Source organism: Cervus elaphus, chromosome 19, assembly GCF_910594005.1.
Source record: "Cervus elaphus chromosome 19, mCerEla1.1, whole genome shotgun sequence".
Classification (NCBI taxonomy): Eukaryota; Metazoa; Chordata; class Mammalia; order Artiodactyla; family Cervidae; genus Cervus; species Cervus elaphus.
In genome coordinates, this window is record NC_057833.1 from 38,957,332 (window position 1) to 38,982,440 (window position 25,109).

General features: G+C 41.8%; 1 protein-coding gene across 3 annotated transcripts in view; it reads left to right on the forward strand.

The window, feature by feature from the left end:
- Positions 1-25,109, forward strand: part of ST6GAL1 (ST6 beta-galactoside alpha-2,6-sialyltransferase 1) — a 148,608-nt gene that overhangs the window by 77,721 nt on the left and 45,778 nt on the right. Inside the window, exon 1 of one of the 3 annotated variants that reach the window (XM_043874373.1) lies at positions 4,411-4,864. The exons of 1 other annotated variant lie outside the window; for it this stretch is intronic. The gene's annotated coding sequence lies outside the window, so the exon portion shown is untranslated. Of the gene's footprint in view, positions 1-4,410; positions 4,865-22,641; positions 22,661-25,109 lie in introns of those variants that run through there. One more of the 3 variants, XM_043874374.1, reaches the window with a different exon arrangement.

A 25,109-nucleotide genomic window follows, 5' to 3' on the forward strand; every position in this document is an offset into this window, starting at 1 on the left:
AAATAAACAGAAGTATCAACATTTTTTTCAGAAGAATTTAACAGAGTTTAGAGTCCCATGACCCAACATTCAAAAGTCCAGGATGCAATCCAAATTTACTCACTATGAAAAGGACCAGGAAAAGCTGAACTCAAAGGGAAAGATTTTCAACAGGTGCTAACCCTATGATATCTTAGCTGGGAGAATTCTCAAAGATATAAAGTAGCTGTTAAAACCATACTCCACTCTTAAAAGACATGAAAAGAGAGAGGTTTTCAGCAGAAAAATGCAAACTATACAGAATAACCAGATGGAAATTTTAGAACTGTTGAAGAGACAACATCTGAGGGAATGAATCCACTAGATGGGCTCAGTGGCAAAATAGAGATGACAGAGAAAGGAGTCAATGCACTTGAATATAGGGCAATAGAAATTATATAACACTTTAAATATATTTGTAAATTTTTTTTTATTGGAAAAAAATGGATAGAGTCTTATGATACTGTGTGTGTATGTATGTGCTCAGTTGCTCAGTCATGTCCAACTCTTTGTAGTCCCATGGACTGTAGCTCATCAGATTCCTCTGTCCATTGGATTCTCCAGGCAAGAATACTGGAGTGGGTTGCCATTTCCTCCTCCCGCAGATATTCCTGACCCAGAGATTGAACCTGTGTCTCCTGCATAGGCAAGTGGATTCTTTACCACCGAGCCACCAGGGAATTATCTAGCCACAAATGTCAGTGGTGCCAAGTTTGAGAAACCGTGCTCCAGACTAATCTAAGTTTTCTCCCTAATGATATTTCCAGCATTTTCTTTGTGTTCTAATTCTGAACATATACTTATCTTGCATCCGGTTTTGTATTGTTCTCTTTTTTGTTTCCATCATTGAGTGACTGTGAATTTTGATACCAGCTTTTTCGTTTATCCAGTTGTGTAATTTTGGTCAGGTCACTAAACTATGCTATGCTTCAACATCCGTATCTGTAACATGAGATCAAAGTCGATACGCATAGATAATGCACTGATTGACATTTTCTGTGTTTGTCATGGGCCAAGGACCGTGCTAAGTGCTTTAGGTTTGTTATGTTTCACTTCTGCAAAACAGCTCTGTACCGTTAGTGTAGGGGCTTCCCTGGTGGCTCAGCGGTTAAGACTCCGCCTGCAATGCAGAAGACGCAGGTTTGATTCCTGGGTGGGGAAGATCCCCTGGAGAAGGAAATGGCAACACACCACCAGTATTCTTGCCTGGGAAATCCTCTGGACAGAGGAGCCTGGCGGGCTACAGTTTATGGGGTCGCAAAGAGTTGGGTGTAACTGAGCACGCAGCACACATGGAATCCCAGTGAATCCCAGAGTAAACCCAAATGACAGTCACTCAGTCACATCACAATCAAACTGCTGAAAAACAAAATAAAAAGAAAATATTGAGAGCAGCCAGAGATGATACATTATATGAAAGGGAAACCTATTCAAGTGCTGCAGACTTCTCATCTAAATCCATGTAGATCAAAGACAGTGGAACAACATCTTTGAAGCAGTAGAAAAACAAAACTGTCAACCCAGAATTTTTTGTGTAGAAAAAAATCCTTCATGATTGAAGACAAAATATTCTCAGATGTAGGAGATCTAGGAAACTCATTTTAAATCATATTGGAGGGAAATTTTGAATGTGAGCAATAAAAGAAGAGCAGGAGAAATAATAACTATCCAACATAGTAGATTTCCCAGTAGTGAAAATACACTCAAAAATACAAAAGTGAGCAAAAATAATCTACTCCCATGACACAAGGGTAATTATAGATTACTGGCAATATTTTGAATTTATTTCTTGCAAGTCATTTTCCTTTGTGAATAATTTTTCCCTTTTCTTCCTCCCCCTCTTTTTCTCTCTTTCAACTTTTTTTTATAGTTTTATAATATTCTTTATCAGTTTGCATTAAATTATGAATCCATTGCTATTTTGTTGAGAGACCTAATCTAAAGTTTTTTGTTTGATAATGGTGATTTGGTTATATTTATAAAGAGTGCTTTTTAGAGATCCATAGTGACATGATAGATGCAATGATACAATGTCTGAGATTTACTTAAAATAGTCAAGATGGAGGATTGCGTTCTTATGTCAAAGAAATGAAACTTGCCTTAAATCAGTAATTGTTGATGCTGGGTAGGGAGTACATGGTGACTCATTCTATTACTTTCTCAGCCGTGTCTGACTCTTCTGTGATCCCATGGATTGTAGACTGCCAGCCTCCTCTGCCCATAGGGTTTTCCAGGCAAGAATACTGGAGTGGGTAGCCATTCCCTCCTCCGGGGGATCTTCCCAACCCAGGGGTTGAACCCTCCAGGTCTTTTGCATTGTAGGTAGATTCTTTACTATCTGAGCCACCAAGGAAGCCCATACTACTTTCTATAGTTTTCTAAATGTGTTTTTTAAATTAGAAAGCTTTAAGAAGTCTTCATAAGTGTGATTTTAATTGTTTAATCACACCCTGTCCTGCAGACATTCCATAAAATTCAATTCTCCTATTATTGTTGTGAATTGAGGCTGTTTCAGGTTATGTGTGGGCTGAGATTGAATCAGACAGCTTTTCTGATTATTTCCTTTTTGGAGATGTAATTACTGAGTTAAAAGAGAATGGTCATTTTTTTTTTTAATTTTTTTTTTTGAGAATGGTCATTTTTAATGCTTTGATACATTTTGCCAAATTGCCCTTCAGAAGAGATGTTCCATGTTATTTTTGTTTAAGAGACACATGAGAGTGCTCTTTTCAGCTCTGTATTATATATATTTTTAACTGCTAGTAATTGTTTTCTTTTTGTTTTTTTACAATGACTGGACTTTATTTGGACCTTAATTCAAACAAACTCTTTAAAAAAAAATCAGCTCTATAAACAAACACACGTATTTGAACTTCTGGCTAGATATCTGATGGTGTTAAAATTTTATCATTTATGTTTGTGTTTGTTTATATTTACTGGGTTTGGGGGTTATTTTTTGTGTTTCTGTGGTTACTTTTTTTAAAAATTAATTTTTATTGAAGGATAATTGTTTTAAAACTGCTATTAATTTGATAGGGGGAAGGTGGCATCTTGTTATTTTAATGTATATTTCTTTGAATTTTCAATAACACTGAACCTTCAACCTGCCACTGGATTGGTCCCCATCCTTGTAGGGAGAAGGCACGGGAGTCAAGTAGAAGGAAAAAGATTTACAGCCCCATCTCATTCCTCTGGGGATGAGAAGCAAATGCAGATCCAGAGCCCTGGGTTCAAATCCTCTCTGCAACTTCTAGCTACTGACTTTGTACAGCCTTCAAGCTCTCGGAGCCTCAGATTTTTCCACTGAAGAAATAGAGCTCCTTACAGGCCTCTGCAAGGATGAGGTGATAGAGATTTATAGAGAAATAACCTGGTGTGCAGAGGTCAGTCTAAAGATGGTAGCTTTTTGTCTTTATGGGGCTGAAGTTCAGGATATAAAAGCCCTACCTGGTGCGCAGCAGGAACCCAGAGCCAGCTCTCCTGCCTGGGACGGCCCTGTGGGGACTGCGGCTCGTGTTTGGTGTTTGGGTCAACGCCTCTTTACCTTTCATTCTTTACAACCTCCCCACATGGCAGTCTTCCAGTCACTGCTAGGTGATGGAGGCAGCTATCCCGAGCCAGGAAATTAATCCTGGGGAGTGAATGCCAACACCTAATGTATTTATCTGATTCTGTGGGAATGCAGCTTTCAAACCTCGGCTCCGGATCAAGGTGCACTTCAGGTGGGTTTCCTTGGCAGTGTCTTTCCTTCTTCTTTGGAGCAGAATTCAGAGTAGGAATCTGCTCTTTCCGGGGCAGCCCAGCCAAGCTGGGGTCTCAGACTAAATTCATTGTCCCTCCCTGACCGCTCACCTTCCTACTGCTCCCTCTCTGCCCAGGCCCAGAATTTCTAAATTGGACATATTCTTGCTCCACACCTAGAAGTTAAGAGCGGCTGAGACAGAGTTGGGGCCTGGGACTCTGAATAACCTGTCTGCTCACAGCTCAAGAGACAACCTGACGTATTTTTCTTTTTTTTTTTCATATTTTTCTATTTACTGCTTTGGATTGGTGGTGGGGGGTGGGGGTTACTCTTTAGGTCTTTTGAACACCAAATGAGAAATGTGTGTGCATGCATGCTAAGTTGCTTCAGTTGTGTCTGACTCTGTGTGACCTAATGGACTATAGCCTGCTGGGCTTCTCTGTTCATGGATTCTCCAGGCAAGAATACTGGAGTGAATTGCCATGCTCTCCTCCAGGGAGGATGGATTTCCTGGCTTCAAATCAAGAGGAATGCCAACTTTCCACAAGCACCACAAGAGGAGGCTTCTCTCATCTGTACATATGTGAGAGGGACCCTGAATTTGCTGTCTCAAATGGAATCGACACCGAGATGCCGTGACTCGAAATAAGGCCGGAATTCCCTGCCTAGGGATGGAACCTGTGTCTCTTATGTCTCCTGCATTAGCAGGTGGATTCTTTACCACTGATGCCACCTGGGAAGCCCCCAAATGAGAAATACTTCTCCTGAAATCAAGGCTGGGTGCCCAGACCCTGGTGCTATCAGCCTAGCCCAGTTTTGCTCTGGAATCACCTCACTGATTTCCTGTTTTCTTCCCTGGACACAGTCTACTTGCAAAAGACCAAAGGGTGGAGCTGGGAGATAGAGTGAGTTTGGCTTATTTTCTAAGTTGAAGGAAAGTTCAGAGGCAAAGTCAGCAGGCTTTCTTGTAAGAATCTGGGTCTATCGACTTCTCCTGAGAATCTGGGTCTATCGACTTCTCCTGTCTTGGGCGGCAAGCCAGCCAACTCCTGTGGGGCTGTGTGGGCAGAGCTTCTCTAGTTGTTTGTCTGAGAAGACTCTCAGGTATGTCCATGCTCTGAGAGAACTGAATGATTTTGTGTTTGCCTTGTGATGATCATTGAAAAATGATTCTTATACCAGTTACTCACCCCAATTCATAGCTAAATGATCCTTTAGTAAAATAAACTATTGGTGTCTTCAGTAAACCTTTGTCAAATAGCAAGCATTTCTTTTTCCTCTTTCAAATGCAAGGGTGCATGATGAAGCACAAACTTTATTTCCTGTTGCTTTATGGAGGTGGTGAACTCATGCCATTGTCTTGGAGCTTTAAGGTTCCTTCTCCTCTATTATTTCCCTAGTGTTTCCACCACAACCCTGTGAAGTAAGAATTATTACGCCCCTTTGATCGTAAGGAAACAGAGACTCAGCGATGATGAGTGGTTTCCAAGGATACACAGCGATTTGACCTGAAGACTGGGGGTCCTCACATGTATACCATGGTATCAGGCTTTTCCATGAGTTCGGCCCTCCTAGTAACAGCCCCTTGTCTCTAACTCCTTTGAGAGTTCCAGATTCTGGTTCTCATTGCTTTGGATCAGTGTTTGAAATGGTTAACATTGAAAGTGGCCAATATTGATTTTGTTGAGATAGACATCTAGGTCCCATATTTAACCAGGCAAATATTGAGTCATGTACTTCTGGAACATTCATCTCTTCTCAGAAATGAAGACTTCCTCCCTCTTCAGTAGTTAAGCCTTCTGCTCCTGGCAGGCTCAAGTTCACAAGGCACCATTTATTAAGCACCTGCCATGTTCCAAGGCATGGTAGGATCCTTTCTTCTAACCTTACAGTAATCCTGTGAGGTAGGTGGTTTTGTACACATTTTACAGATAAGGAAGCTGACACCCAGAGCGTTCATGTAATTTGCCTAGAGTCATACTGATGTCTGATGAAGCTGGGATCCAGATTCCTCTGACTCCAAGGCTGTGTTTGCAGGAAATTTAGCTCCACTCTTCCAAATGGGGCCTTGTGTGTAGGCCTTCACCATCTTAATCCTGATCCTCATCTCATGAGTGTGTGGAGGTGGGTAGAGAGTGGGGCTGCACCTAGGTTGACTAGACCTCTGGACCCTGAATCAAACCTGAGTTTGGGATTCCGGCTCTGTCTGTTAATAGCAGAATGACTGTGGAGAAATCCACAGCCTCTCTGAGCCTGTTTCCTCAGTTGTAAAATAAATTAGACAATTATAGCATTGTTTTGAATGTTAATCAAGTACTTGGCACAGTGCCTGGCATGTAATAGTTGCCCAAGAAGCAGTGACTACTATTTGTTTGTTGGTCACGTACTCTCAGGGAGTGGAGACGAGGGTTTTGGGGATGGGCAGGTCTGCCTCCCCCCCACCTACCCCCCCACATGGCTGAACGGGCACAGCACCATGTCGGCTTGGTAGCTCCCGTCCCTGTTCTGAAGCTCTTGATCTGCTGTCCACTGCACCCCTGGTGAAAGCCAGACTCTCCTACCTGATGCCGTGCCTCACAGTGAGGCCTGAGGCTCCCTTTCAGCTTCACCTCCCGACGCTCAGCTCTGTCCCCCTGCTTGGGCTTGTTGCAGGAAGGGGGACCCCTTCCAGGGCCCGAAACGGGGCTCTTGTCTAACACTTGGAAATGAATTGTCCGGGGAGACACATGTGCTGACAAAGCAAGAGATTTTATTGGGAAGGGAACCCAGGAGAACTGCTCTGCCACGTGGCTCACAGTCTGGGGTTTTATGGTGATGGGATTAGTTTCCGGGTAGTCTTTGGCCAATCATTCTAATTCAGAGTCTTTCCTGGTGGTGAACGCATTGCTGGGCCAAGATGGATGCTAGCAAGAGGGATTCTGGGAAGTGGACGGACACGTGGTGTCTCCTTTCGACCTTTCCTGAACTCTTCCTGTTGGTGGTGGCTGATTAGTTCTGTATTCCTTATCAGGATCTCCTGTCATAAACCAACTCATGCAAATGGTTACTATGATGCCTGGCCAGGGTGGGCGGTTTCAATCAGCATGCTTCCCCTAACAACTCCTCCCTCAGAGACTTCATACTCAAGATACTTCTTGGGAATTGGGGCGGAGGTCTCTCTCTTCTGTAACTTCTTCCTGCTGTGCATGGACGTAGGCCTGCCTGGCAGAGCAGATGTCTCTCTCTACCTGATAAAAGTCAAGGTATTTTTTTTTTTGCCTGAAACCAGCATTCACCCTTGTAATAACAGCAATTTAGTTTGAAACTGTTGGCTCCTCTCAGAGATGAAATAGAAAGGGGCCAAACAGGAAACCTAACAGGATGGTCATCACTGGTCCCCAGAAACAGGAGGCAACATTTGGCGTGAGAGCTGCAGGATTTGTGACCTTTTTTTTGATTGGTTGGTGGTGAAGCAACAGAGCTGTGTTCCAGGAATCTTGTGTTTAGTCTGAAGTTACCATCCTCCACCTGGGTGGGGTCTCCAGTTCTGTGGAAGAACTCAAAGACATTGTTATGCATATTTCTTTGAGTAGGAACCAGGACCCTGTCTCAAGGCGGTACCACCATTTGATTGTTTCTCCTCTATTTCTGTATCCCTTCCCTTCTCTGATTAGCAACTATTTGAATCCACCCTTTGGAACTCAGGAAGATCAAGGAGGCTGAATGAAGCCTATATCCTACAGATAAGAAATGGAGAACACACAGCAGACCTGTACTCCAGAGCCCCACAGAGTCCTGCTCAGTTTTAATTTAGGGAACAGGGCAACTATGACTGTGATAACTTCTTGTCAAAATGGGGCATAGGACTGCCTCAGCTTGGAGAAGAGACACTGAATTGGAAGTATTCCTGAGTTCCAAGACCTAGATCTGAGCCTTGTATGATTAAAATCTCAATCCCTTGGTCTACAGTTTTGTTGTAACAGACCCAATTAGTAGCTGGAGGAGGGATAACTGGAATTTTAATATACAAAATAAATCTCATTTCTTTTTAGAAGGATAGGCCTAAAACCCAGTCTGGACCTGGCACTTCAGGGAGACTTGTAGCCAGTTGCCTAGTTTTATAACAAGTAAGGTGGCAGTTACTAGCATCCAGCAGACATTGTTTTGAGAATGGTGGCAGCTAAGCCTGACACGACTCAGAAAACTCAAGTGTTTAGCAATACAACGTCTAATCTGAAATTACACCCATAGTAACACTTGGTTATTTCCCAGGATGTCTGAACCATAGCTACTCTATTTTGACTTTTAATTGTAAAATTTTCCTTAATAGCCAAAGCAGATGTCACCATTAATGATGTCAGTGTTTCTCTAGGTATGAGAAGATGCAAGAATTAGGACTCTTAAAATCTTCTCCTGAAAAGATCTAACTATCTGAAGGCCTGTTCTGCCAGTTTTTCTCAGAGCACAGAGTGCCTCATTTCTGATTTTCACCCTGAACTCATTTCAGGGTCATTGAAAGTCAGCAGTTGCAGTGGCCATGATTTAATCTCTGTAGATGTAGATGGCAAGTGTCAATCTTCAGTTGGCAGAGCCCCTTTTTGCTCATAAACTTGACCGTGATTTTGAAGGGGGCATTTCATGACCATTTTATCCCATGGTGCTGAGAATGTCCATTCTCAGGTTTGGCAAAGATTTTGTTGACAGGCCACTCAATGTGCTGTTACTGGACTAGGCCATAAAACAGTATCCAAAATTCTCTGTACCACCTGTATTACTAGCCTCTTGGTCCAGGAAAACATTCCCTCTTGTTGCCTCTTCCCATATCTAGAGTTACACTGTTACCATCATCAGTCTCATGTGGAACTACATATTATCCTATCAGAGGCCTCAGTCACACATTTGGCAGTGTAAGAAACAGCACTTTTGTAAAACAGGTGAAATACAAATAACATAGCTAGCAGTATTAGCAAAGTCACAAGTAAGACTTAAGTTAAGAGCTTCCATTAGATGTAGCTCAGTATATCTCAGGTCATCTGACTTAGTCTACTCTGTAGAATCTTTATTTTCCAGGGAAATTATATATTGGTACCACTGTCTATAAGGCACATAGCCCAGTTTTCTAGTGTTACTAGACTGATTATCCTTAGTATGATTTAGTTGTTTCCAACACAGAGGAGACTTTAAACCTAAATTACCATAGCCTGGTGTTATCTATATAAGTCTATCCCATAATTGTGGGAGATTTTTTTTCCTCCTTTGCTGAAACTTTTCTTGTTGCTCTGATTGAGCTTGAGTAATAGAAAAAAGCTCAAATTTATGGCCAGAGTTAGAGTAGGCATTATTAATTGGCCCAGTGAGGGGATCCCATCTAGTAATATCACAGTGACCTGAATATGACTATAATTTTATTATTTTAAGTAAATTTTCTCAGGGCCAACCAGTTAGAGCTTTGTAGTAGAGAAATTTACTAAGGTAACCCAGAACTAGACACAGGTAATTGGCCACAAACCCAACAATTGGATTGATTTCTAAAACTAACATAGGATCAGGCCTATGGTAGAAAAGCATTTGATTTATATGTAAAGGTCTAAGAAGTCAAGAAAACATTATAAATGACCATGCAAATCAGGTCCAGCATCTTGGGCAAGCTGTCTATCTCTGATGCCATCATCTTCTCATCCTGGTGTAGTGTAGTTTCTCCTCTGTTTGAGCATCATTTTAAGGTGAGATCAGGTCAGCTGTCTTCTTTATAGACCAATCCAGTGTAGGGGCCTCTGGAAGTGGGAATTAATCTAAAAGTTAATTTCCCTTCAGTTTCGTGCGTGAGCTAGTTAAGAGTACCTGATAAAAAAGTCCTTCCATCCAGGTTGGAGATAGTCCCTTAAATTATGTCTTTTTCCAGTTCTGGTTGCAGGTCATAAGGCATCTGATCTTCATCCAAAGATAGATTACTGAGATAAGCTTCAGAAACAAATTTAGGGTGTCCTTTAAGAATTCAATTAAATTTTACATTAATATCATATGACGGAGAAGAACTATCCAAGAAATGAGTCTTACTACATGCAGACCTCCATTAACAAACTGGGATTTAACATTTATTGAAACATCTTTTTCTCCCTAAAATTACCCTCATTTTTATCAAATATAACCAAATTAAGGCTAGCTTGTTTGCAAAATAGGTCTGTTCTCACTAAATTTGTTCTGATGATTTAGATAAGCATAATTGATCATAGAATTTTTATTTTGCTGAAACATTTATAGAATCTCAGACTGAACTTTTAAAATAAAACAGGGCTGAGAAACTCACACCAAAGGCTTATCACAGATGTTGCCTAACAAATCTAGGTGAATTCTTCCCTTTATAAGGTCTCAAAAATTCTTTGAGATTTTTGTACCTGTTAGTAAGATAACCTTCCTAGCTCATTTGATAAATTTACTGGAAACCTAAGAGTTTCAAATTTCTGGAGGAGTCAGATAGAGAGAAAATATAATTGTTTTGTTTATAACGTATAATTTTACCACATTATTTTCATAATTAGTTTGAGAGGAAGGTTTTCCCTACTCCCGGAAAACACAAGATTCAAACCTGTAATTTTTCAGATAGAAACCATAAAAGTTATAAGCATATTCGCTGGTTCATTCAGTCCTTTGTTAACTTTTGTGAAGTCATCAGGTTTTTTCATTAGAATACCAGGACATATCAAAATGTTAAGAACTCCATATAATTTCTAGGATATCTGTATTAGTAATTTTACCATATCTTATAACATGAGCGGATTTCTTACTCATTTGATAATCTTTTTCATGTAATTTAACCAACCAAATAAACACAGTTTAATATCTCTCTTTGGGATGTTTCAGGGGCCCTCTGAAGCACCCCAAAGTTAGCTAGAGGTCAAAGGAACTTCAAAAGAATTCAATTTAGGAAGTTTTCTCAAAAAGATCAATTAAAAGCATTTAGAACATTTGGTCAGATTTAGTCAATGTTGATGGGTGTATCATTTAGCTTGTTGATATGTCACAATGGGCGTAAATACCAAGGCTCAAGGTCTAGTGAAAGTCAGTTCTGCCATCTTGGATCTAGTTGGCTCTAACCAGTTTTCTTATGGCGGTGTCACTCCTAACAAAATCCATTTATCTAATTAATTGTAATCCAATTTTAGAAAATCCTGATCATGCATAACTCTTTTTAGTATTTTTTCATACCTTTTTTTTTTTTTTTTTTTTACTGAAAGCACACTTCCTGCTTTCCTTTAGCAACCAAGAACTAACTTTTATATTAGCATTTTATAGATTGGTGAGCATAAATACCAGTGATAATTTCTAAAATCCTTGCTTTCTTAAAACATTTTAGGATCGCACCAAACATTATTCATTTATAGTCCCAAATCTCTTTAGTTTTTCTGCAAAAGGAAATCAGTGTTTAGTAGTAAATGTTTCAAAATCTTATTTTATTTGGAAATGACCTAATTATTCAATAGACTTCCAGCACTTAGTTTAGCACAACCCTTAGAAATTCCAGTTATGCCAATCTGGAGAGACTATTTTAGATATTCCTAAAGAATAATTATTCTTAATAGAGTTTATATACAAACTCATATCTCATTTACATTTTTTTAGAAGTTTCTTCACTCGAGGTAATTTCCTTGTTGACACACTTGTAACAGATATAATATTTAACTTATATTAAACCTAGGTACAATGAAAATATTCTACTTAATGTTAATTACTCTAAGACATGTCTATATTAGATAGGTCAACAAAAAAACGTTAATATCAGGTATTTAATACTGAATATTTCCCAGTTCACATGAACCTGGAATTTATTGTTTAATTTAGAATTATTTGATTTGTAAGTGCTTACCTTTCTTTAAGCCAATTAAATAGAGCTCATTTATAAATTAACCTCAAAAATATTACCCAGAGACAAAGACATACCAAGACATATTTAGACAGACACAGTGCGAGATCCAGCTTCATTTTCTAAGTTTAGTCATGAATTAGATATTACGATATAAAATTTACTAGTTTATAAAAAAAGTTGAAATAAATATAAGCTTTAAAGGCTTTTTCCCTTTCCCCCCTCAGTCTCAGGAGTTAGAAATGGTCTAGATAAGTGTTCCTGAGAGCCCTGGTCTCAAGGCACAGGGAAAGAAAGTTATAACAAAATGGCAGCAGGTCTAAACCAAATGGTGGCCAGACAAAGCAAAATGGCCATCAAAAATCACAACACAGAACACAGAGTTAAAACACACATATATAAACCTGGCAGTCCTCATCAGACACTCCCTTAAATACAAGAATACAGTCTCTCAGAAAACCTTCTATAGAGACACAAAACTTCAGATGTCTTCAAAGATTTCAAAGGGAGGAAAGAAAGCCAGGTTGAAAGAAGAAGGGAGAGGAGGCGGGAAAGAGGGCAAAAGGGGTGGTCTTATAGACGTCTCCTGCCACCTTCAGATACCCAGGCATTACGGGACTTTACCCTGGGCCTCCAGAGAAGGGAGGACTGGAACTCGGCCTTACCAGAAATCAGAACCAGAATTCGAGTTCTATGCCAAGAGGAGGTGATCAGTCTCCAATCCTCAGCTCAAGCTGATGCCCTTCGACCAGATTCCTGCATCCAGGACCAGGGGACTAGAAAAATGGGGAAGGATAGGAAGGGTTAAGGAGAGGAAAGAGAGAGGGAAGGGGAGAGAGGTCAATAAAGTCTCTTGTTCATTACCGGTTGGGGCACTCTGGCCAGTTGTCCGCGTCAGGAGGGGACCAGGGGCAAAAGGGTCCCAGTTGTGGCCGCTGGGTCTGGTCCATTGGCAGGCAAGCTGGCCCCTGAGTACCCCGAGTGGTCAGGATGTCAGTCTCAGCAAAGAAGAGTCCCACCAGAGTCGCCATTTGTTGCAGGAAGGGGGACCCCTTCCAGGGCCCGAAACTGGGCTCTTGTCTAACACTCAAAAATGAAGTGTCCGAGGAGACACATGCTGACAAAGCAAGAGATTTTATTGGGAAAGGGCACCCGGGTGGAGAGCAGGAGGTAAGGGACCCCAAGAGACCTGCTCTGTCGCATGGCTCGCAATCTTGGGTTTTATGGTGATGGGATTAGTTTCCGGGTGGTCTTTTGCCAATTGTTCTAATTTAGAGTCTTTACTGGTGGCACACGCATTGCTCAGCCAAAATGGATGCTAGCGAGAGGGATTTTGGGAAGTGGGCAGACACACGGTGTCTCCTTTCGACCTTTCCCGAACTCTTCCTGTTGGTGGTGGCTGATTAGTTCCATATTCCTTATCAGGATCTCCTGTCATAAACCAACTCATGTAAATGGTTACTATGATGCCTGGCCAGGGTGGGCGGTTTCAATCAGTGTGCTTCGCTAACAGGCTGACTTGAGCCTCTCTGTGACCAGCACCCTGCCCTTGTCCACCTCCAGGCCATTTCCCTCCCATCCCACGGGTCTTTCCCATCCGCCAAGGCTTCTTTGATCCCAGGCTGGATTTGAATCCCTCCTCCTGGGCTAAGATCCTTGAACACCTTCTTTTCAAGAAGAAAACACTCACTTATTTGGTAAAGGAAGTTGAACCATAGGCCCTGACCCAGAGGTAACTGGGCCACAGGCTTTGGCAACAGAGAGGTAACTAGATGGTTCAGGTGCTCACTCTCTAGTGAGAGGAACAAAGTAAATAGTGCCTTAAATATTTTGTCTTTGACTTGGTATTTAGGATGATTAGCATCTTGAGGGCAAAAAGAGTGAGTACCAGTTACCTCTGGGTTGCTGCTCTGAGCTCACAGTTACCAGTGTCTGGGTTGAATTGATTGATCTGAACAGATGTGATCAAAGGTAAGCTCAGAGTTCTGGCACCCCCAGGCCAGCACTGTTGGGGGGGTTAGAGGGAGAGTGGGAAGCCCAAGGGCAGCCCTCTCTCTTCTGTGGCCCTCTCTTTTACCCCTCCATCTTCCTAAGTCACATTCTATGACTGAGTCAGCATGCAGGGTTTGGCACTTTTTTGATGATTTGCTGTTGGCTTCTAGGGAGTGAAGCACCCTGGGCTTAGAGCCAGACATTCCTGGGCCAATCATATGACCTCCTCCAGCCTTGGTTTCCTCTTGTATAAAATGTTCAAACAGTAGACCAGACATTCATATGAGAGTTCTCCGGAGATCTTTGAAAATGCTCCACATCACCTTCATCATTCTTACCAACTTCTCATTTATTGACAGTAGTCCTAAGGTGAGGTGTTCTGCTCTAACTTGATGGGGAAGGATATCAAGCATATGCTACCAGAGCACAGAGTTTCCCCCATTTATGCAGTCAGGCTTAAGCGATCTGTGTCCTGAGCAACTTAAGTGATCTGTGTGCTCTATTGATTTCTTGAATATGAGCTGTAGGCATTTGTAAGTCTATTAAAGGAAATTCATCATTGGGTATAAACTTTCCTTAACACAGACTAGCAGTCTGGTTTCTTCGGGATCCGTAGCTCACAAAGTGAAAGTCGCTCAGTTGTGTCCAACTCTTTGTGACCCCATGGACTATACAGTCCGTGGAATTCTCCAGGCCAGAATACTGGAGTGGGTAGCCTTTCCCTTCTCCAGGGGATCTTCTCAACCCAGGAATTGAACTGGGGTCTCCTGCTTCAAAGGCAAATGCTTTACAAACTGAGCTATCAGGGAAGCCCTACAAGCAAGCAGTTACTTCTATTGTGACCTGAAGGGTACCCCCTGTGCCCTGAGTTGTGGTCTGGGGGCAAGCTCTCTTGCAGACTAAGGGACTCAAATAGTCAAAATCCCATTTGATAGTCAAATGTTGACTCTGTAAATGCCAAAGATCAAGTGTCAGGACAACAACCATCCAGGGCTGCTGATGGATTCAGTGAGGTGGTAAGTGTCCAGCCCCTGAGTGTGCCCTGGGCTCAGAACTATGGCACAGTTACTTTCCTTTTTCACTGAGATCATTTGCTTCTGTGGTTAGTGGGCTCTGCTGTGGCTGAGAGAGTGTAAGTCAAACAAGATGAACATCTGAGTACAGGAATTAGGAGCATGGTCAGACAGTTCTGGATTTACATCTTGACGCTGCCCCTCGCTACCAGAAGCCCTCTAACTTCTTTAAGATTCAGCTTCCTTATCTGTGAAATGGAAATGATAGCAGTGCCAGCCTCAGAGTACTGTGAAAGGAGGGAAATCTGGGGGTGGGATTAAGCAGTGAGTGCTGATATCTCATCTCTAAAGTAAAAGATCCAAACCCTCCATCTGCCAACACAGGCACAGATATCAGGTGATCTGTGTGTATGTGACGTGGGCAGGGAGGCAGAGTGAAAACCCCCAGAAAACCAGCTCTTGCCTTCTAGAAGGGACTGACCATGGGCCAACAGCAGAGTGGAGTGTGAGCCTTCCTCTGGGACCACTCTTTGTCCAGGAGATGAATTTTCACACCACTGCTGCCTGTGTCATCTGGAAATCACACTCACGGTCACAGATGGGAGGAGAGAAACTTGAAAGGTCCACTTTGATACAAGGGTTCATAACAGATATGAGTTATTCACATCTACACTTTGGTCAGGGAGCCCAGAGTTAATGACATTTGGCCTGAAAGTCTTGGAGATTTGGATTGAAGCCGAGGCCCTGTCGCCCCACCTCCTCAGTAACTCTGGCCCATCACAGGCAGCCAGTTCCCTGGGCTATGGAAAAGCCTGTGCTAAGTCGGGACTTAAAATGACTGAGCTCCTGTGTTGACCCATCAACCATGTCGACCTTTGCTGAACTGGCAGAACCCCTGCCCCACCCTGAAAGGCCTGGACCTTCTCCTGTTCCACCCAAGGACCTACCCCTGTGAATGTCACGTTCTTCAAGGCTTCAGTCAATGTTTATTGGTTCAGACCAGTTAATTAAGAATCTACTGAAGAGAATATTAAGCATCTAACTATATTTTTACTGAAATATAGTTAATTTACAAGATTGTATTGGTTTCAGGTATGTAATAAAGCAATTCAGTTAGACATATATATCTACATATGTATATACATTTTTTCCATTATAGGTTATTATAAGATATTGAATGTAGTTTCCTATGTTATGTAGTAAGTTCTTATGACTTATCTATTTTATAGACAGTAGTGTACATCGGTTAATCACATCCTCTCAATTTATCTCTCTCTGCATCTTCCCCTTTGGTAACCATTGGTTTGTTTTCTGTGTCTGTGAGTCTGTTTTGTAAATAAGTTCATCTGTACTATTTTTTAGGTTCCACATATAAGTGATATTATATATTTGTCTTTCTCTGACTTTCTTCACTTAGTATGATAATCTCTAGGTCCATGTGATGTGTTGTTGCTACAAATGGTAATATTTTATTTTTTTATGGCTGAGTAATATTCCTTTGTGTGTATGTGTGTGTGTGTGCACATAAATACACACCACATCTTTATCCAGTCATCTGTTGATGGACACTTAGGTTACTTCCATGTCTTGGCTATTGTAAATAGTGCCACTCTGAACATTAGGGTACATGTATCTTTTTGAATTATAGTTTTGTTTGGATATATGCCCAAAAATGGGATTGTTGGGTCATATGATAACTATTTTTATTGTAGTTTTTACAATTTTCAATAGTGGCTGCATCAAGTTACATTCCTACCAACAGTGTTACCTTCTCTCCATAACCTCTTCAACATTTATTATTTGTAGGCTTCATGATGATGGCCATTCTGACTGGTATGAGGTGATATCTCATTTTAGTTTTAACTTGCATTTCTCTAATAATTAGTGATGTTGAGCAGTTTTTCATGTGCCTGTTGGCCATCTGTATTTCTTCTTTAGAGAAATGCTCATCTTCTACCCATTTTTTTGATTGGATCATTTGTTACTGAGTTATATGAGTTATTTGTATATTTTTGAAATTAAGCCCTTGTTGGTTGCATTGTTTGTAAATATTCTCTCCTATAGGTTGTCTTTTTTTTCTATTTTTTTTTTTTTATGGTTTCCTTTGCTGTGCAAAAGCTTATCAGTTTGATTAGGTCCCATTTGTTTATTTTTGCTTTTATTTATATTTGTCTTGGGATACTGACCTAGGAAAACATTGCTATGATTTATGTCAGAGACTATTTTGCCTATGTTTTCTTCTAAAAGCTTTATGATATCATGTCTTTAAGTATTTTTGTGTATGGCATAGAGGTGTGTTCTAACTTCACTGATTTACATGAGGTCATCCAACTTTCCCAATATTACTTGCTGAAGAGATTGTCTTTGCCCCATTATATATTTGTGTCTTCTTTGTTGAAGATTACTTGACATTAGGTGTGTGAGTTTTTTTCTGAGCTCTCTATTCTGTTCCATTGATACATACGTCTGTTTTTGTGCCAGTACCATACTATTTTGATTACTGTAGCTTTGTAATATTGTCTGAAGTCTGGAAGGGTTATGCCTCCACTTCAGTTCTTTTTCCTCAGCATTGCTTTGGCAATTCTGGATCTTTAGTGTTCCCATATAAATTTTATTTGTTCCAGTTCTGTGAAAAATGTCATGGTTAAGGCATCTGTACTTTTAAAATGCTTCCTAAGTGCTGTTAACGCTCAGGCAAGAGCAGCAGTCTTCTAAGGAGTTCCCTTCACCCACATTGAACTTCATGGCTATGGGATTTAGAAGTGAGGAGCACTTCCAAGGACAGACTGGGATCAAACTCTTTCTCTTCTATATTCTCTTCGCTTTTCTCTTTGCATGGTGGCCCATTTGGCCTTGAGATCAATTTGCTAAGATGAGAGGGGGTAAACAGTCATCACCTTGGTGATGTTAAGGAGAAGCCGATCACCTCAGTGATTCTGGTATTTAGGAAATGTTAAGGAACTCTGGCCCTGAATTCCTCCTGTCCAACAGGTAAAACTACATGGGGGGGAAGTTGGAGATGGCCCTTGACACAATCCCCAGTGGAGGGGTTTCTGGAGGAAATTATGTTTAAGACAACATTAGCAGACATCATTGTTCTCACTAAAGACACACTTAAACTGGGGTTTGAAGAGCCAGATGTAGGTCATCACACTTTGTTACCAAGATTTAAGACAATATTCTTAAACTTTATGATCTAGGTCATCAGACCTTGTTACCAAGATTTAAGAGAAAATTCTTAAGCGCTGTGTTTTTTTTGGTAGTACTCTTTCCTTCCTGTGTTGTTGCCATTTAGTCCTCCTTTGCTCTTTAGCGCGTAAAAATTCTGGGCAGCTAATTACCGTGCCCAGCTATCACAGCACTGCTATTCTGTCCCCAGGGAGCATCTTTCTGATATAACTGTTGCTGTGCATTCAACTGCTGAGAGCTGAGGTGATGAGGAGGGAGACTTGTGTCTGTTTGATCTGTGAGTAAGTGAAGTTGCTCAGTCGTGTCTGACTCTTTGTGACCCCATGGACTGTAGCCTGCCAGACTCCTCCATCCATGGGATTTTCAAGGCAAGAATACTGGAGTGGGTTGCCATTTCCTTCTCCAGGGGATCTTCCCCACCCAGGGATTGAACCCTGGTCTCCCACATTGCAGGCAGACTCATTACCATCTGAGGCACCAGGGAAGAACAAAGTGAAAGTTGCTCAGTTGTGTCCGACTCTTTGTGACCCCATGGACTATATGGAATTCTCCAGGCCAGAGTACTGGGGAGGGTAGCCTTTCCCTTCTCCAGTGGATCTTCCCAACCCAGGAATCGAACTGGGGTCTCCTGTACTACAGGCGGATTCTTTACCAACTGAGCTATTAGGGAAGCCCTGTTTGATCTGGTAGTCACTAAAATTCTGATTTTACATTGCTATTTTCCTTATTTTTAAGCACTTAGGAGCCAGATTCTTCCAGATAAACTTTGCCTTAATTTTGCACAGTTGGGTGCAGATGGGGGTAGTTTTTTAAAAAGCACTCTTCCATATCTAGTCAACTGGCAGAACCTGTTTTTTTAGGAGGCCAGCTGAGATCAGAAAGTTATGATTTTATGGGGGTCAGTTTCAGGTCATGGACAAACCAGAATTCCTTGCCCAGGGTTTCATGAGACCCATCAGACACTTCAGGGTTTCAAAAAGTCAAATGGGAGAAGCACATTGGTCCCAAAAACCTGCTCAGACCAAGAAAATCATCATGATACTTTGTTTCAAGCTCAGCTTGTGTCATCTGATTTGATAGTAACGTCAGTCTCATGCTGGTCAGAACCTCTTTTTGAAAAAAATTTTATTCATTTTTAATTGAAGGATAGTTGGTTTACAATATTGCTTTGGCTTTTGCCATACATCCACATGAGTTAGCCATAGGTATATATTCCCCTCCCTCTTGAATCTCCCTCCCACCCTTTCCCACCCCTCTAGGTTGTTACAGAGCCTCTGATTGGCAGCAACATCCTGGTCCATTTGATGAAAATTTTGTGAAAGTGAAAGTCGCTCAGCTGTGTCCGACTCTTTACAACCCCATGGACTATACAGTCCATGGAATTCTCCAGGCCAGAATACTGGAGTGGGTAGCCTTTCCCTTCTCCAGGGCATCTTCCTAACCCAGGGATCGAACCCAGGTCTCCTGCATTACAGGCAGATTCTTTACCGACTGAGCCACAAGGGAAGCCCTGTCCATTTGATAACAGACAAGAATGCAAATTATTAGTTAAATTTGGCTGAGAACAGTTTTCAAAATTTGGGGGTCATGGCAGGGGTAAACAAATAAAAAGGCACTAGATATAGAAGAATTTAGAAACTGGTGGCTTTGGCTAAATTAAGGAGAACTGTTATTTTACTGTGCTAATGAAATGCTGGGATGAAGAGAGAATTGTGTGGACGATGAAAAATCTATAGCTAAGAATTCTAATGAATTCTCAGAATTCTACTTAGACTAGTAGAAATAAATATATAAAGTCTGGTGGGTTACAGTCCATGGGGTCGCAAAGAGTCGGACACTACTACACAACTAAGCAGACATGCACACACACACACTCTATTTAGTAGCTCATTTAGTTACAGTAACAAATAGACAATCAGAACAAATAGATTCAATTCTTACTCACCTTGCCCAGAAGTGACACGTGTTATTTTGTTATCACATTTTATTGCTGATAACTAGTCAAACAGTCCCAGTTCCACCTAGATGCAGGATGCGTATGTGTGTATGTGCATGCATACACACTTCCTGAAAAATATCAATATAATCCCTGGTTGGGCCACCACTTTAAGCAGCAACTCTATATGGCAGAAAGAGCACATCTTTGGTAGGGTGGCCAGCTATCACTGACATGAAGAAACAGGAAAATGAGTCATTGCAGAGTTGAGTGGTAACTGAAGTGACCCAAATTAAGAGTTTGAGACTTCCCTGGCAGTTCAGTGGTTAAGACTTCACACTTCCAATGCAGAGGCTGTGGGTTCCATCTCTGGTCTGGGAAGTTAGATCCCACATGCTGTGTGGCACAACCAAAAAGTGAAAAAAAAAAAAAAAAAGAGTTCCTGATCTGAAGGAAATGGGAGCCCATTGGAGGTTTCTGGAGCCCAGGACATAGAGACTCCTTGGAGGTATTGTGGTTAGCTGAAGGCAGTATGGTATCAAGGATTCTAGTCTGGGGACAGAAAGTTTGGGTCCTGAAGTACAGATGAGGGTGAAGTTTGCACACTGAGAAATTAAAGAGGTGGGGATCAGTGCAAAGTATAAAGAAGTGTCAACAGAAGTTTCCAAAATGGTCACTGGCAACTCTAGTTGACCTGGTAAAGCAGAGGCGTTCCAGTAATTTAGAGGGACATGTGTTGGATAGCAGAACCAGGCTTACAAGTTAGACCAGTGACTCACACCCCAGCTTGATTGCCCATTTACAATATCTGAAGCAAATGGCTTAAACTCTTTGAGCCTCAGTTTCTTCACTCATAAAAGAGAATTGTTAATACCCACCCCACTGGGTGGTTGCAAGAATTAAATTTGGCAACGCACAATGCGAGTGCCTGGGAAGAACTCTAGTTAACAGGATCCTGGGTTTTCCTCCCCTGGCTTGTTGCAGTAGCCTTTTAAAAGGTCTTTCTTTTTTTTTTTTTTTGACCTTTCCCAACCTGCCACCCACTACAGTTGATTCTCAATGTAGCAGCCAGAATGATCCCTTTCAAATCTTAAGTCAGCCAAATCTTAATGTACAGTGAGTTCGAGTTCTTAGCTAGAGTTCTTACACCAGTGGAAACCCCTCTATGATCTGTAGCCACCGCTTCCCTGCCCCCTCCTGCACTGTTCTCCTCCTCGTCCTCTCTCCCCAGGCCTCCATGCTGGTGTTCAAGCAGGTCAAGCGTATCTCTGCCTAACAGTTTGTTGGTCCTCCATCTGGAACTCTCTTCCCTCAAAAATCTGCCTGAGCCCTCCTTCACTCCCTCCAATATTTGCTCAAATGCCTTTTCAATGAGGCTCTCTCTGAATATCTAATTTACAAGGGATCCTCTGCCCCCCAGCCCCTGCTATCCCTCTCCATCTTCCCTGCTTTAATTTTCTATCCACTTACAAAGCACACTGTATGTCTTTATTTTGTCTTACTCTCCACTTACCCTCTCACTGGCAGGCATATTCTGGGGTGTGAGATTTCTGGCTGGTTTCTGCACTGTCATATCTCTACTTTGGCTCACAGTAGAAAATGATTACTTGCTGAATGAGTGAACCTGTTATGAGTATTGGAGTATGTTGTCCTTATAAGCTCTGGGACCACTGCAACGTAGAGACATCCCTGTTCATTTCCCCACCCCAAACTCCCTTAGATGATCAGGGTTTAGCCCCTCGTAGAATATCAAAACAGTGGGAGGATCATTGAACTTGAAACCACTGCATCTCAAGAAGCTTTGGAATCTAACACTAGGTTTACAGGAAACACAGAAAAAAGGGGAGTAAGTTGATACCACAAGGAGGTCTCAACCAGATTCAGTGTGTGGCATATTCCACAGGACAAATGACTTAAGTTTTTTCAACAAATGTATATCATGGAAAAGAAAAAAAAAAAAAAAATAAAGGAGTAGGGAACTGTTATAGATTAGAAGAGAGTTGAGAGTGGTGTATCATCCAAACAAGAAGTGCCCACCTTGATGGGATCCTCATTCAAGGAATTTAGTGTAAAAGACATTTTTGGGAGAATTGGCAAAAATTTGAAAGTGAAATGGCTATTGGATGATAATGACATTGTGGTCATGTATGTACATACACAGAACCTAACACGTAGGGGGTGGGGTGGGTAATATTATACAGAATTCAGCTCCACAGAAAATGATCTTGAGGGCCTATGTTCTCAGTTCTCCCGAGGAGGGTAATAGCTAATTCTCTTCTAGATGCCAAAGTGTGCTGTGCTGAGTTGCTTTAGTCACGTCCAACTCTTTGAGACCCTATGAACTATAGCCTGCCAGGCTTCTCCATCCAAGGGATTCTCCAGGCAAAAATACTGGAGTGGATTGCCATTTCTTTCTCCCAAGATGCCAAGGAGGAAAGTTAATTCATTACATAAATGGATGTCTTAAGCTATTAAGACTTAATTTTCTCCTGGGACCCTAGTTAAGAAGAGCCGGTGTGGGGAACTGACACGAAGTCTGGCATTTGCTTTAAGTTACTGGAGTGTGAGATGGATAAAACAAGGTTGGCAAAATACTGATAATCTTTGGATCTGGGTTATGAAAACATGGAGGTTCTTTATGGTGTTTTCTGTCTATTTTTGTATGTGTAAAAGCTTCCATAATAGTCACTACAAACTTAGTTTTCTAAGATGAGGAGGAGGTGAAACAGTTCTTTCTCAGGAGGAAAGAGGCCTATGTTTTTTTCCCCCTCTGTGTCTCTGTGGGGTGTGAGTTGGGGTGTGAAGGAAGAGAGGTGGGTCCCTTGCTTGGGAGGAGCGTTGTGTCTGTTCAGCCCTCCTTGCAGGCCCTTTTGTTCCTTCCTCCTCGGCTCACCGCTGACTGATGGATGGGAGCAGACTTGTCTTAGCTGGTAAGAATGGGGAGATGGCTTTTGGGGCTGGGGCTTCTGCCACTGGTACTGGGAGGTGGGCATTATACAGAAGGAAAGCTGATGGGGTGTGAAGCACTTACTTTCCACCAGGCACCTATTGAATTAGAAGGAAAAAATTTCTACAAATATGTGTCCACCAAAGGCACAAGACTGAAGACGAATCACAAGCAAATGGCCTGGGATTTTTTTTTTTTTTTTTTTCCCCTTTGTCCACTCCCTTAGTCCTGAGTTCAGAGCTCCCCTCACCTGTTCTGAGAGGCTGGCTCTGGCCTGGTACCGTGGAGCAGCTGCCCTCTCTGTGGTGGGGACTTAACACCCCTCACAGATCAAGTTCTGTTCTCCATGTTTTAGGAAACCTCAGGGAAATGTACTCAGCCATTTCACAATCTTCTCCATTAGTGCCTGCCTGGCTGGGAAAAGATCTCATCTCTGTTAAGAGACCATTTTGTTTGTTTGTTTGCAGTCTGGGTCTTAAACAGGCAGGATTGAAGGCCCATTTATCTTTAGGGCTCTGATCTGGCAAGATTCCCCCCTCCCCACCAGGCAAACACTTGTCAGTGCAGCCACTCAGGTACTTGGTGAGTCTCTACGAGCGATAGGTTGGTTTCCATTGCTTATCACGTTTCTGATTTTTTCTGTCCTTCTGAGTAAAACTGTGACTTGTCAGAAGTGTTTTGACTCAGTGACTAAGGTTCTGACCTCTGCTGGCTCCCATACAGTGGAGTTCGGTGGTCGGGACCTGAAACACTGTGTCTGACAGCAGCCTGGACCAGCTCTGCTGGGGACCGTGGGAGGTGAACCAGCTGCACCCACCTCCAGCACTATTGATGCTGCTGAGTTTAAATGATCTTCACTCAATTACAGGAACTCTGCATTTTGTATTGATGAAATATTTAGCACATGGTAAAAGTACAATAATTATTAGCCAGAACAGATTGATAAACTCTATCGGTAGATTGTCAACACAACCCTGTGGAGGCAGACTTTAAAGTATTATTATCCATACTTCACAGATGAAGACACAAGGCTTACAGATGATGGCAAAACTGGTCTAACATCCTGCAACATCTAACAGATAGAAAAGCCAGGATTTGAATCTGGGCTTTTGAGATGCCAGAGCCTGATCTCTTTCTCCAAAGTTGGGGCTTCTCAGACTAGTGGTGGTGAAGGACAAGATTTCTGCCCTAACCTCTCCCACATCCATAGTTTTAAAAATACAATAAAAAGGAGTTACTAGAATAATGAAATGAAAAAGACATTTAAAATAATAAGCCATATTTTAAAACAGGCATAAAATTACTCTTTCAAATTACTGTAAAAGTTGATTACACTCAATTTCTATGCTTTTCCCATCCTGAATCTTGATAAAGCTTTCTCAGACTAGCACTTCTGTTGGCATCAGAATCACCTGGGATGCTTGCTAAATGCAGTTTTCCTAGCCCCATCTCTACTTGGATCAGAATGACTGAGGGTAGAATTCAGGAATCTACATTTTAACAACTAATTTCAATAATGTGCTCTAAATCTGATCATCATTGTTCTCTGCAGTGCTGCCTGCTCTCTACAGATTATAGAGGGTACAGTAACAAGTGAAGTGAATATAATGTTTATTTTAGTCTCCCAACCCAAGCCCTACTCTTCTTTTTCGTTTGTCTTTAAGTATTAGAGATTTCCTTTCTGTAGAAGCTCACCAACAGAACCTGTTTCTGAACTCATTTTAGTGCATGTCGGTGTCAACAAAAAGGTATAATCACAACCTGAAAGTAGAGAGTTATTTTATTTAGTGGGAATGTTTAAGACTCCGAGCCTGGGAGACAGCATCTCAGTAGCTTTGAGAAAACTGCTCCAAGGAGGCAGGGGGGATGTCAGGCTATATAAGTTTGCAACAAAGGGAGCAGCAGTCTAAACATCAAAGATCAGGAATCAAGTTAAGGAATTTAACATTCTACCTATGGTAAGATGCAAGCCTCTGGACTCACTGAATTCATTCCTTTCGTATGCACCTCAGCTATTTGGGGCCAATCCTGTCTCCTTGTTCACCTTGCTTCTTGCATTCCCCCAGCTCCTCAGCAATCACTATGAGGGGTGGCAGCATCCACTGGATGGCTGTTTGGGGAGCCCTCATTCACATTGGGAGGCCAGAAATCGCTGATGGCTGTGACATTTCTTGTTGATTAATATGGCAGGAAATATTTTCATTTCACATCAGCAAATATGTTTTGGGTGCAAACTACAGACTGGGTAGACGGGGAACAGGCCACAAGGTGCCCACATCCAGGAGAGAGGGAGTATCACTAGAACAAAGTCCAGAAACTGGGGCACTTCTGTGTGTAGAGGTGGGGGAGAGGTTGGGGAACCAGTGTCAGAGACAACTGAGGAGGAGTGAACAGTAAGGGGAGAAGAAAAATGTGGGTTTTGGAAGTCAGAA